This window comes from Amblyraja radiata, chromosome 2 (genome assembly GCF_010909765.2).
Source record: "Amblyraja radiata isolate CabotCenter1 chromosome 2, sAmbRad1.1.pri, whole genome shotgun sequence".
Lineage (NCBI taxonomy): Eukaryota > Metazoa > Chordata > Chondrichthyes > Rajiformes > Rajidae > Amblyraja > Amblyraja radiata.
The window spans coordinates 52239309-52253119 of NC_045957.1; positions in this window are offsets into that span (position 1 = coordinate 52239309).

Here is a 13811-nt window from a genome sequence, read left to right on the forward strand (position 1 = left end):
TCACCACCCTCAAAGGAGGGTATTGAAGTGTGCTCCAATGGCTTCTAGAGATGGGAAAATGCAGGACGGCCAGTTGCTCCACACGCATTCATGCATTATTTGGCTCACCAAATTCCTGGGGCCATTTGTTTCCATTACAAATGGTAACCTGGTTCCCAATAAACTGGTGGAGTTGTAGATTCCGAAGATATGCCCATCATGTCTATGCCCCAGCAAGATCTTTCCAGCATTTACAAGTTGATTATATTTCCCTTCCTAAGTGCCAAGGGTATTTTGGAGATTTGGCCAATAGTGGACAGATTCTCACCATGGGCGGAAGCTGTCCCACCTAGACAGGCTACAGCTGCGCACACTGCTAAAGTACTATGTAAAGACAATATCCCAAGATAGGGTATCCCCCTCTACACTTGACTCAGGTCAGAGTATACACTTTACAAGTACTGTTTGTATGGAAGTCTGCAGACATCTGAACATTACCTAGGATTTACACTGTCGCAATCATCCACAGTCCTCTGGTCTGGTTGAACGCATGCTTTGCATTACTAAGGATCGCCTAACTAAATATCACCAAGAGAGAATGCCATGACCACTGGCCCTCCCCATTGTCTGATGTGGTATTAGGGCCTGTCTTAATCGAACAAAACAGGTCTGAGCCCCTTTAATGTTTTACTGGCAGACCCATGTCACTGTCAGGAACCTTAAACTTGTGAAAAGCTGATTATCATCTTATGAGTGATGCTCTTTTAGAATACTGCTTTATTTATTGTATCGTGTTTGTAATCTTTGTCGTTTTAACTACAAGCTGTTCTTTGCTCACCCAACACAGGTATTAGAGGCTGTATCTGAAATATGGAGACCATTAAAGGAATCTAAAAATGTGTGCTCGGGCTACCTTTCCTTATAATTCTTACTTAGGTGATTCATTCCCTCTGGTAATGATCAAAGAATCAAAGGTGGGGGAGGGAGATTCTATGGGCTTGCAGACAATTGATGGGGTTAGTCTGGAAATGGTTTATTTAAAAAGCCATTAACAGCTTGAGAATGGGTCTACTGAACACAGTTACAAAGAACTGTTTCTGAATTCAAAATTACAACTGATAAGAACCTAGACAGTACTGTGAACAATAATCCCTTTAATTTTATGAAGGTGCTGCATACATCCTGGTCACCCTATGTAGATAAGGAAGCCTGTTTTTTCATCAGTGTATTCTTTGTGAAAGTGTTAGTTGAATGTCCAGTGTCCTTTGTACATTAGGAATCAAAGCAGTCACCTCTGTGTGGAACCACAGGAGATTGCCAAGGTCCTCAATGAGTATTTTTCCTCTGTATTTACCACGGAGAAAGACAGTAGGGCGGAGGAACTTGAGGCAGTCAATGGAAGTGTCTTGCGAGCAGTCAGTGTTGCAGTCAAAGAAGTACTGAAGGTACTGTCGTGTATGAAGGTAGACAAATATCCAGGGCCTGATCAGATATATCTGAGAACATTGTAGGAAACTAGAAAGGAAATTGCGGGAGCCCTGGTTGAAATTTACAAGTCATCCTTAAATACAGGAGAGGTGCCAGAGGACTGGAGGGTGGCAAATGTTGTGCCTCTTTTCAAGAAGGGCTGCAAGGAAAATGCTGGGAACTATAAGTCGGTGAGCTTAACATCTGTACTTGGAAAGTTACTAGAGAGTATTCTGTGGGATAGGTTATACAGGCATTTGGATGGGCAAGGGCAGATTAGGGATAGTCAGCATGGTTTTGTATGTGGAAGGTTGTGTCTTACAAATCTGATTGATTTTTTAGAAGATGTGACCAAAAACTTTGATGAGGACAGAGCTGTAGACTTCTTTCGTCAAAAGGTGGTGAATCTGTGGAATTCATTGCCACGGAAGGCTATGGAAGCCAAGTCAATTGATATTATTAAGGTGGAGATTGCCAGATTCTTGATTAGTGCAGGTGTCAAGGGTTATGGGGGAAAGGCAGGATAATGGGGTTGAGAGGGAAAGATAGATCAGCCTCGATTGAATGGTGAAGTAGACTTGATGGGTTGAATGGCCTAATTCTTCTCCTATAATTTATGAATTTATACAGTGGAAAACTTTGTTTTACTGAGAGTTTTACCTGACACAGGCAGGTCATGACCTACATGAGTGCAACAGGTCGGGCAAAAGAGAATACAAATAGAGTGCAGAATACTGTGTTACTGATAAAGAGAAAATGCAGATTAAAAAAATGTTGCAACGAGGTAGATTAGGAGATTGGGCTGCAACGAGGTAGATTAGGAGATTGGGAATTAATCCTTAGCATATGAAAGGTATGTTCAACTATATGATAACAGCATGCAAGAAGTTAAATTTGGTGATACATGCTTTCAAGCTATTGTACCTTCTGCTCGATGGGAGAAGAGAGAATGACCAAGGTGGTGGTTGATAATGTTGCTGTTTTCCTGACAGAGCTGAAGTATGGATGGGGCAATGGGGAGGGGCTGGGGACGGGGTGGGGGGGAGGCTAGGTTGCATGATGGACTGGTCTGCGTCCACTTCAGTTTCTTGCAGTCTTGGGCAGAACAGTCGTGATAACTAAGCCATGATGCATCCCGAAAGGATGCTTTCCACCAATCTTGGCTCTCAGTGAGGTGCGTTCTTGGGCCATTGATGGTCTTGACAGTGCTGAAGTTTCCAGATAGAAAAATAGGTGCAAGGGTTGACCATTCGGCCCTTCGAGCCAACATCGCCATTCAAAATGATCATGGCTGATCATCCAAACTCAGTATCCTGTTCCTGCTTTTTCACCATATCCATTGATTCAGTTAGCCCTAAGAACTAAATCTAACTCTCACTTGAAAACATTCAGTGAATTGGCCTCCATTGCCTTCTGATTCCACCACAGATTCCATTGCCTCCACAGATTCACAACTCCCTGGGTGAAAAAGTTTTTCCTCATCTCAGTCCCAAATGGCCTATCTCTTATTCTTAAACTGTGACCCCTGGTTCTGGACTCCCCCAACATCTGGAACATTTTTCCTGCATCTAGCCTGTCCAATCCCTTAAGAATTGTATATGTTTCAAGCCCAGTCGACCCATTCTTTCATCATATATCTGTCCCGCCATACCGGCAATTAACATGGTGAACCTACCCTGCACTCCCTCAATAGCAATAATGTCCTTCCTCAAATTAGGAGACCAAAACTGCACACAATACTCCAGGTGTGGTCTCACCAGGGCCCTGTACAACTGCAGTAGGACCTCCTTGCTCCTAAACTCCAATCAATCAATCAGATTTATTCATCACATACACAATAAAGTGCAGTGAAATGAATTTGCCAGCAGCGGTACAATCAAAAAGAGCACACAATACACAATAAAAATTTAACATAAACATCCACCACAGCATTCTTCACTGTGGTGGAAGGCACAAAGTACAGTCAGTCCTCCTCCATTGTTCCCCCGTGGTCGGGGCCATAAACGTCCGCAGTCGCCACAGCGAGCTGCCAGATGTACAGGCCCTCTCGTCTGGAAGGTATGTCCCGAATCGGTGCTTCCCTACCATGAAGTGAAGGCCAACATGCCATTAGCTTTCTTCACTGCCTGCTGTGCCTGCCTGCTTACTTTCAGTGACTGGTGTACAAGGACACCCAGATCTCATTGCACCTCCCCTTTTCCTAATCTGACACCATTCAGGTAATAATCTGCCTTCCTGTTCTTGCCACCAAAGTGGATAACCTCTCATTTATCCACATTATACTGCATCTGCCATGCATCTGCCCACTCACCCAACCTATCTAAGTCACTCTGCAGCCTCATAGCATCCTCCTCGCAGCTCACACTGCCACCCAACTTTGCTGTGGTTACTGATTCTTCTGTACAATTTCCACCCACCAGCTATTCCTTACATTGCAGGTATTATACTGGATCCTGCCCTTCAGATGTCTGTGAATTTTTGTGAAAAATTATTTTGTGTTCAAAGTGTGTGTTGCATTTTCAAGTTCCTGGATCATTATAGGTGGATCATTCCTGGATCATCATAATTTTCTTGCATTATTTAGTTCCTGGATCTCGTGGTAATTCCCATCAAATCAGTCTTGTATTGTCTGCTGGAGAAGCAATAATTTGTTAAAACTACTACTTATGGTGGACCTCAGATGACCCAAAATCCAGATACTTTGAATGCAGATTCTGCTTGTTTCAAATCAGCAGGTTGTCTGTAAAGCAGAGCATTCTTTTGGGGGCAAAACCAGAAAATGGTAAATATATTGGGCAAGTGAAACAGTTAACATTTCAGGTAGGACATCTTCTGCCGGTATTTGGGGTCTTCAATATGAAATGTTAACTCTTTCTTCACAGATGCTTTCTGACCTGATCAGAGTTAACAGCATTTTCTGCTTTATTTCAGCATCTGCAATTTATTTTTAAAAAGTATTCCTCGTAGTTGAGTACTTTAATGCTGTTTTCACTGCCGCAACATTTCTTTTGCCATTTAGGGACCCATTGATGGAAATAATAGTCCATACTGGACGGTGGCAGGTCCAGCAATCTTTGATGCAGGCGACATAGAGATCCTTGTAGGCTTTCACTCAGTCAATCACAAAATTTGGATCAATTTATCTAATGAATTAGAATGCTGGTTCTGACACTAGTTTGACTCCCATTGGGAATGGAACAGGGGTTGTTCAAGGTTCGACTAGGGATCTCTTTCACATTGTGCCTAGAGAGTTGGGTCTGTTTGCTCTGATTAATCCGTTTTTCGAGAAAAATGATTAATGATTAATCATCCATGATTAATTGATTAAAGTGATTATATTTCTAAACTCTCTCTTCTCTAAAGCTGGTTCTAGAATAGAATGGTATGAGAATTCCTTGTTTATTATCATTTCAGCCAGTTTATCCAGTAAAGCTAAACACAAACATAAACACAATCAATCAGTTAAATCAGTTCAGAAAATTTCAAACAGCAAAATGTTAAATAACTGGATAGATTTTCGAAGCAAGAAGTCGGATGTTTGGCGCGACTTTCCTATGAACAAAAACAATAGGAGTTTAGTGAAGCGCAAGCTTTGGGTCACAACTTTCAAATATCAGCCTGGGAAAAAATGAAGCAGGAATTGAAGGAAATACTGGAATCTTTTCACTTACTTTATACGTGGACCTCAACGAGAACTCGATGCTACATGTATCTCAATTTACATCACACTGACAAGCTCTTTGGCCTCGGGACGATACAGATCAATGGTTCAATGCTTTCCGAAAAAGGACTAAAACTGATAAAATTGATAAACCTGAGGTAGACAAAAATGCTGGAGTAACTCAGCTGGTGAGGCAGCATCTATGGAGCAAAGAAATAGGCAGCGTTTCAGGTCGAGTTCCTTCTTGGGTCGAGACCCTTTCAGGTCGAAACTTGAAGCTTTTGACATTGTTTTGAAGAAACATGCAATTGGGAATGATCGCTGAAGGACCCGGTGTCACAAAGAAGCTTGGTCAAAAATCAAGCATTTTCCAACAATTGTGTAATTTGCATGGCATTCACTTAGCCGTGGTTGATGTGTTGTACAAGTGTCCGTGTAACATGTCTGCTGATGGTAATGAAGATGAGAATGATGAGGACAACATCTATTGTCCGCTTTCAGCTCCGCTTTCAACACTGTCATCCCCGCCAGCTTGATCACCAAACTCAGCGGGCTTGGCATCTCCACCTCCCTCTGCAACTGGACACTGGATTTCCTCACCAACAGACCACAGTCTGTTAGGGTCAACAACCTCACCTCCACCACTATAACACTGAACACCGGCGTGCCACAGGGCTGTGTGCTCAGCCCTCTCCTCTACTCCCTCTTCACCCACGACTGCATCCCTAAGTACGGATCCAACGCCATCATTAAGTTTGCTGACGACACCACGGTGGTAGGACTGATCAGTGACAACGATGAGTCAGCCTACAGAGAGGAGGTCCAGCACCTGACAACCTGGTGTGCCAATAATAACCTCGTCCTCAACTCCAAGAAGACGAAGGAACTATTGTCGACTTCAGGAAGGTCAGAGGGGGCAGACATACCCCCATCCACATAAACGGGACTGAGGTGGAGCGCGTCTCCAGCTACAAATTCCTCGGGGTACACATCTCGGAGGATTTGTCCTGGTCCCTCAACACCTCCAAGCTGATCAAAAAGGCACAGCAGCGCCTTTACTTCCTGAGGAGGCTCAAGAAAGCCCACCTGTCCCCCCAGATCCTGACCAACTTCTACCGGTGTACCATCGAGAGCATCCTGACCGCCTGACCTAACTCATAAAACTAATCTATGTCACTCCAATGAATGTGTCGTCAGTAAGTGGTAAAGTGTCATGCACCAACCATAATTTTAGCTGCTTGGTCATTGTGGACATAGTTAACAAAATGTTTTTGTTTAGTTTAGTGATATTGTGCAGAAACAGGCCCTTCTGCCCACCTAGTTCATGCCGACCAGTGATCACCCATACTCTAGTTCTACACTACACACTTGAGACAATGCCAATCCTTTGTTTCTTATGCACTGGAACCCCAAAGTATTTAGTACAGCAATACTTGAAAATTTCATTCTATTTAAATAATTTTCATTTTCATCCTTCTTTCTAGAATGGATAACCTCAGAATTGTCTTGGCCATTCACATAATCTGTGTCCTTTGCAGGTTCTTTGTCTGCCTCTCAACTAACTAAACCACCTATTTTTGTAGCACCATCAAATTTGGCCACAGTACACCTGTTTGTTCATTTGTCATGATTTAGGTTATGAATAATTGAGGTCCCAGCACTGATCCTAGTTACTATCGCTAATCCAAAAATAACCCATTCATTCAGATTTTGTTTCATGTTAGTGGGCGGCACAGAGGCGGAGCGGTAGAATTGTTGCCTTTTAGCGCCAGCGACCCTGGTTCAATCCCGACTATGGGTGCTGTCTGTACGAAATTTGTACATTCTCCATATGATGGCGTGGGTTTTCTTCAGTTGCTTTGGTTTTCTCCAACACTGGTTCTACAATAAGTAGTTATTAAATAATATTTGATGAAGCCATACTTAGAGTACTGTGCATAGTTGTGGTCTCCTTACTCAATAAAGGATATAATAACATTTGAGGCAGACCAAAGAGGATTCCTGGGTTGAGAGAATTGTCCCATCAACAGCAACTGAACAGATTGATGTCATCAATCTTTTGAGTTTAGACAAAAGAGTATAATCATTGAAACATACAAGATCCTAAGGATTCACTCCTCTGAGAATCTTGAACAAGGGGAGGTATATTCAAGATAAGGGGCCAGTCATTTAAAACCACGGTACATAGAAACTTCTTATTGCGTAGAATGGTAAATCTCTGGAATTCTCTGCCGCGGAGAGTTGTGAAGGAAAGATCATTAGAATTAATTAAAGAGGTAGATATAGTTTTGAAATGTGTAGAAATGAACATAATGATGCTTGTTTATACTGGAGACACAAATTACTGGAGTAACTCAGCAGGTCAGGCATAATTACTGGAGAAAAAGGATGGGTGACGTTTCGTGTCGGGACCCTTCTTCAGACCTTTTTGAAATGTTGAGAAATGAAGTCTATGTGAATTTAGCACGGAGAATGAGTTAGGCTTAGAGTAGATTTGCTAGTGAATGGCTGGGCCGGCTTGATGGACAAGGTGATCTACTCCTACTCCAGTTATATGTTCTTGTGTTCTTTCCTACAACATTATTTTTCTGGTAAATCTTGAACTTCTGTTTTACTTTAGTGCTGGATAGAATACATATTTTCTAAAAGCTGAATATGAGAAAAAGATAAAACCTGAAAATGCTTACAAACATCTTTCAAAGACTTTTAAATGTAGTATTTGGCATTCATTTTAAATTATCTTAGAGTCTCTTTTTTTGGGTATCATGATAAAAGATCAACACTGGTTTTTATGTGAGAATAGGGTTTGAACTCTTATATTTTACTTGAAACTACACAGGAGTGCAATTTGCCCAACATCAATGCAGACTCTAAGGGAAGGGAGGGGGAGAAAACCCATTCCCCTTCTCAACTTCCTTGTACTTCTACAACTTATTCTCTTCAGTTTAGTTTAGATACAGCGTGTGAACAGGCCCTCAGCCCACCGAGTTTGCGCCACCACATTAATAGTTCTATCCTACACACCAGGGACAATTTACAACCAAAGCCAAATAACCTCCAAACTTGTACGTTTTTGGATTGTAGGAATAGAATGGAATACTTTATTGTCACATGTGACAAGGGCACAGTGAAATTCTTTGCTTGCATACAAAAGGCAAGCAAATAGCGGCCACCTACGGCGTTGACAAAGTACGCCGCCTCCTCCTTTGTTCTTCCCCGCCCCCGTCATGGCGGTTCCTCCATGCTCTCATCAACCACCGATCGACGCATGAGTCTTCACCACCGCGAAGCTCCGCCATCGCCGCCGAGGCATCACTGTTGCCGAGGCCTCACCGCCGCGAGGCTTCGCCGTCTCCACCAAGGCATCCCAGGAAACCAGAGCATTTGGAGAAAACCCAAGTGGTCATGGTGAGAACTCGTATAGACAGCACCTGTAGGCAGGACCAAACTCGGGTGTCTGGCGCTGAAAGGCAGCAACTCCACCACGGCGCCACCATGATGTTGTATAAAGCTGCTTATTGGTTTAATGATGACAGTCTAAAATAGGAGTTTGAGTTAATGTGCAGCAGAAATGTAATGTAACCATATTTTGGTAAAGTGGGAGGAAACTAGACCAGAGGAAACCCACATACCCTGCACAAACAGGACTCAAGAGTGGGAACGAACCCAAGTCTCTGGGCCTGCAGTATTAACTGCTGTGCCACAGTGCTGCCTGATATGAGCCTGAAAATAGAATGCGCAGCACCCCAGTAAGGCAGAAGCTATGAAGAGAAGATTGTTTTTTGTCTGAAATTATATTTGTTTTGTATTTTAGGCTTCTGTTTCGGTATTCACCTTCAAATCATTTATCCCATTATTGTGGTGGACATTCATCAAAATGTTTATTCCACCTATTGCAGATAAATGAAATTCCAGCATGTCCGCACAGTGTGCATTTCTCTCTAAAGTGCTAAATCTCCAGGCTACATGTTTAGTGGTATCAGAGTGTTCTTTTAGTTTAAAAAAAACTATACCAAGAAGAAACGAAGCACGTCAAACTTATTAAATGATCTGGAGACCCGAAATTTTATGTTGTGTTCGATAAATCATTGGATTCAGATAACAGAGTTTGATTCACTTAATAACCTATCACACTACTAAATGGCACATATTCAAGCATCCCCGAATGCACTCGCAACCCGAGTACACTGCATAGCACGTCGCAGGATGTTTCTACACTCACAAACTCAGTGGAGCACGCCGCAGGATGTTCCTGTTCTTGATCACCTAGCACCGTTGGCGACACGAACGGTCCAAGGCTGAGGTTCTCAGACTGAAAGGGCACCCAACGCCATCCTTTATAGCAATTCTTATCAGAGCAGACCGTGCCACTGCCTCCTTTATGAGCCAATCATAAGCCCCGTCTGCAACGTTTCTGCGCCACTAGCGGCAGGGGACACGGGAAGTCTACCCAACTATTGCTGTAGTGTTTTGTACTGGGGGAAATGGGGCCTTAGGACTCAGTGGTCAACTCTGTGTAGAGCCACAGGAGATGGGCAAGGACCTCAATGAGTATTTATCCAGTTTTTACCGTGGAGAAAGACAGAAGGACCAGGGAAATTGGGGCAGTCAATGGAAGTGTCGAGGGCCGTAGTATTAGTCAAGGAGGTGCTGAAGGTTCCAACGTGAATGAAGGTAGACAAATCTCCTGGGTCAGATCAGATACATCCGGGGACACTAGGAAGCTAGAGAGGAAATTGCAGGTGTCCTGGCTGAGATTTATGAGTCATTATTAACTGTGGGCGAGGAGCCAGAAGACGAGGATGGCAAATCTTAAGTTTTTTGAAGATGCGACCAAGAAGGTTGATTAGGACTTATATATGGATTTCATCAATATAGTTGGCAGTTCCTCATGGCAGGCTACACTGGAAGGATAGATCGTATTGGATCCAAGATGAGATAGCCGACTATATAGTAAATTCTCTTCATGGAAGGATGCAGAGGTTGAAGGTGGAAGGTTGTTCTTAAGACTGGACATGTGCGACCAGTGGCATGCCACAGCGCTGCTACAGATTTTCTTTACGAGAAAGGTGGAAGTCACCAGGATAGAGTTCTGATGGCAGCAGATGTGGTGGAATTTGGGAGGAAAGAAAAGGAGTTGCCAATCTGAAGAAGTTGAGAGGCAAGGAAAGTTGAGAGGGCATTAACAATGGGTGGAGCATGGGGAATATATAATTGGCATTTATGGTTTCAGTCAGGTCCACTGGTTGCAAATCGCTCCAACGATATCCAACACCTTCAACACCCTATAACTTAGTCCCTAGAGTCCTTGCAACATCCTCATAAATATTTTCTGCAAGTTCCAGTTTATGGGCATCTTTCTTCTGGAAGGGGGAACATAACAGAGCACAATACTCCGTGGCTACACCATCAGCTTCTACAACTGCAACATATTTATTAAATTAAGGCCAGGTTATTCATCTTCGGGTTAAATATTTTTAATTCTTCAATTGAATTGTTTATTGATATATTAGAGACGTGATCCATGAACCCAAATCGCAATGGGATGGGAGTTTTGCTTATTAAGCATGGTGACAGTGTAAACACATAATTTTAGAAAAAAAAGCACTGGCCAGATCAATCACCCATCAAAATGCCTCCTGAACACAAAAGACAGCTATAGGTTACCTACTCCTAGAGCACCCTCTTGTGGCCACCATCAATTCTTCAAGAAAGGAATGTGAAAATACTGGAAACACAAAGGCAGCTGTGGAAATTGAAGCAGAAATAACAGTTCTGGTTGAAGACGCTCATTCCTTATTTCAGATTTCCAGGTCTCTAATTTTCAAGGAAAGGAGAGTGGTGAAGAATAACACATGGGGGGAAAATGACCTTTTATTTAAAAAACACAAAGAAAAATATTGTTCCAAAATTTACAAGTTGAAGACTGAATTTGTTTTTTTAGTTTACAGAAAACACAAAATTTAAATTTTGTAGTGTTTTAAAAAGGGTGAAATTTTGTATCTGGCAGAATTAGTGACATTGGTAAAGACATTCACCTTTTATCTCCTCCTATAATGATTCTGTGACATAGGCACACACTACACTGTAAACCTCCAGAACGCTCTCCTTCATTAGCCATTAGTTAAATTAGACGTAGTGAAGGATTGTATAAAATAATTTATTATAAACATTGATCAGAAGAGCTCAAGTTGTGATACATTTCTCATGCCCATTATTCAAAAAAGAACAGTATTATATGGTTACCATGGGACATTTTAATCATTTGTTCACCAAGTTAAACAGCTAGGTAGAAAGGAAACCCAGACTGTCAATTTTTATTTTCATTATTCAATATTTTACAGTATTAAAAAGAAAACATAATCCTGGAGTAGTTTCCAGCAACTGGGCCTTTCCCAACTTCCCATCCAAAACTATTTGGAGTTTTCCAAATGCAAATCTGCCACAAATCAGTGCAGCTAGGCAGTTCCTTAGAATGTAGCTATTAACACGTATTTTAAAAAATCCATTATTTATTTAAGTGATAATAGATCTAAATTTGATCAATAGCATAAGTGTGTATGTAATTTCTTATTAAATGTACGAAAATATACACAATAGGTTTTAAAACACACCTCTTACGGACCTTGCATCCAGAGATAGGGTGGCGGCAGTGGTAGAGTTGCTGCCTTTAGTGTCAGAGACCCAGGTTTGATCCTGACTACGGGTGCTATGTCTGGTTTATGCATCCTCCCTATGACCCCGTGGGTTTCCTCCCACATTCCAAACGGTTTGTAGGTTAATTGGATTCTGTAAATTGCCAAGTCTGTAAGATTTAGAATTAGTGCACAGGTAATTGATGGTCGGCGTGGACTCCGTGGCCCAATGGGGCCGTTTCACTGCTACATTTCTGAGCTAAGCTAATTGCTAACCTAATTTTGAGGACCTCCTTAAAAAATTCTAACCCACCATCTTGCATTAAGTGGTGATCATTTCTGATATCATGTTTCAGTCATCACTTTGTTGACTGCGGTCTTCCCGTTCATAGATTCTCGTGGTTAAAAAGGATATTTAAGGGATGGTGTTTTTACAGAAATTAATTAATTAAAATAAATTAGCATAAAAAATAAATTAAATTAATAGGGATATGGACAAAGATTTTCCATAAATTGCATATCCCAAAAGTGGGAGTATAATTTGAACTTTTCAGAACTTTTATAAAAGTGAATCTCCTAACCAAATCAAACTGGCATTTAACAGGTTTGTGTAGGGGGGAACTACAAATGCTGGTTTAAACCAGACAGGCACAAAAAGCTGGAGTAACTGCGGGTCAGGCAGTATCTCTGGAGAAAAGGAATAGATGATGTTTTGGGTTGAGACCCTTCTTCAGACAGATTAACAAGTTTGTTGCTTTTGCTCGAGAAGTCAGTAAGAGCTGGAAACCAGTCTGAAAGTTAGGTGTTCGTTCCATTTTAGGCAGAACTCGTGTATGAAAGTGAGTGAAAAACTGGATATAATTTCAATTTATAGTTAGCACAGATTTCAGAAATGAGGTAAACCTTTCGGATAAGACAGAAGACAAACTGGTGAAAGGGACATCCACATGCCAGATAAATTTTAACTCAAGAGAAATACAAAGTGGTTGAAAACCCCCCCAATAAAAGCCAATATATATCAGTTTAAAAAGAGAAGCAGGAACCAAGAATCCTGGAGGCATGTAAACTGATGTTTAAAGCCAGCAGGCCAAATTGAGGATGCTTTTTCAATTTTATTTAGGAACCTTGGGCTTTATAACCAGAGAAACACTGTCAAATACTTACGAATTATACTAAAAAGATACCTGGAGATACAATTTGATACTTGGAAAGAATATAAAAGTTATGTTTTCTTCTTTAAGCAAGTAGGTTAAAGGAAGGTACACAACATTGCTGGGGAAACTCAGCGGGTGCAGCAGCATCTATGGAGCGAAGGAAATAGGCGACGTTTCGGGCCGAAACCCTTCCTCAGACTGGAAGATTTGATGGAGATCACAAGGTTTGGAGGCAATAGATAAAAGCCGGTTTCAGTGGCAGAAACATCAGGATCCAGAGTTAACTGTCAAAACAGCCAGTGAACCTGCCAATGTTAATTTAGTACATGCTAAAGGTCATATATGGCAAATAGCTGGCGCCACTGAAGAGAGTAACGATTGAATTCATATTGTAACTATTAAAGGGCAGGTATTCATTATCAGCAATGCCTGGTGGAAGTCATTGCACAGGTTTGGGAAGGCTGCTGAAAGGATAAGGTTCTCCTTTCACCAGCAAAACCATCCAAGTCTGGTTTCTGGGTCAGTCAGCATCTACATTTCCTCTCCTCCTTCACCTCCTGGTTAAGCTGCTGCCTCACAACGGCAGAGATCAGGGTGCGATCCTGACCTCGAGTGTTGCCCATGTTGAGTTCCATGTTCTCCCTATGATTGAGTGGATTTCCTCTGGGTGCACATCCCAAAGACATGAAGGTTAATTGGCCTCTATAAATTGCCCCTAAAGTGCAGGGAGTGAATGCAAAAGTGGGATGATAGAATAAGGATGAATGGGTCAATGATGGCAAGCATGGACTTGGTGGGCCATTAGGGATGTTTCCATGCTGTATCATTCAATCAATCAAGATAATGTGAAACAGAGCAAGGATGATCTGGCCTACTTAACATGGTTTTGGAGATGCTGACTCAGATTTACTTTGG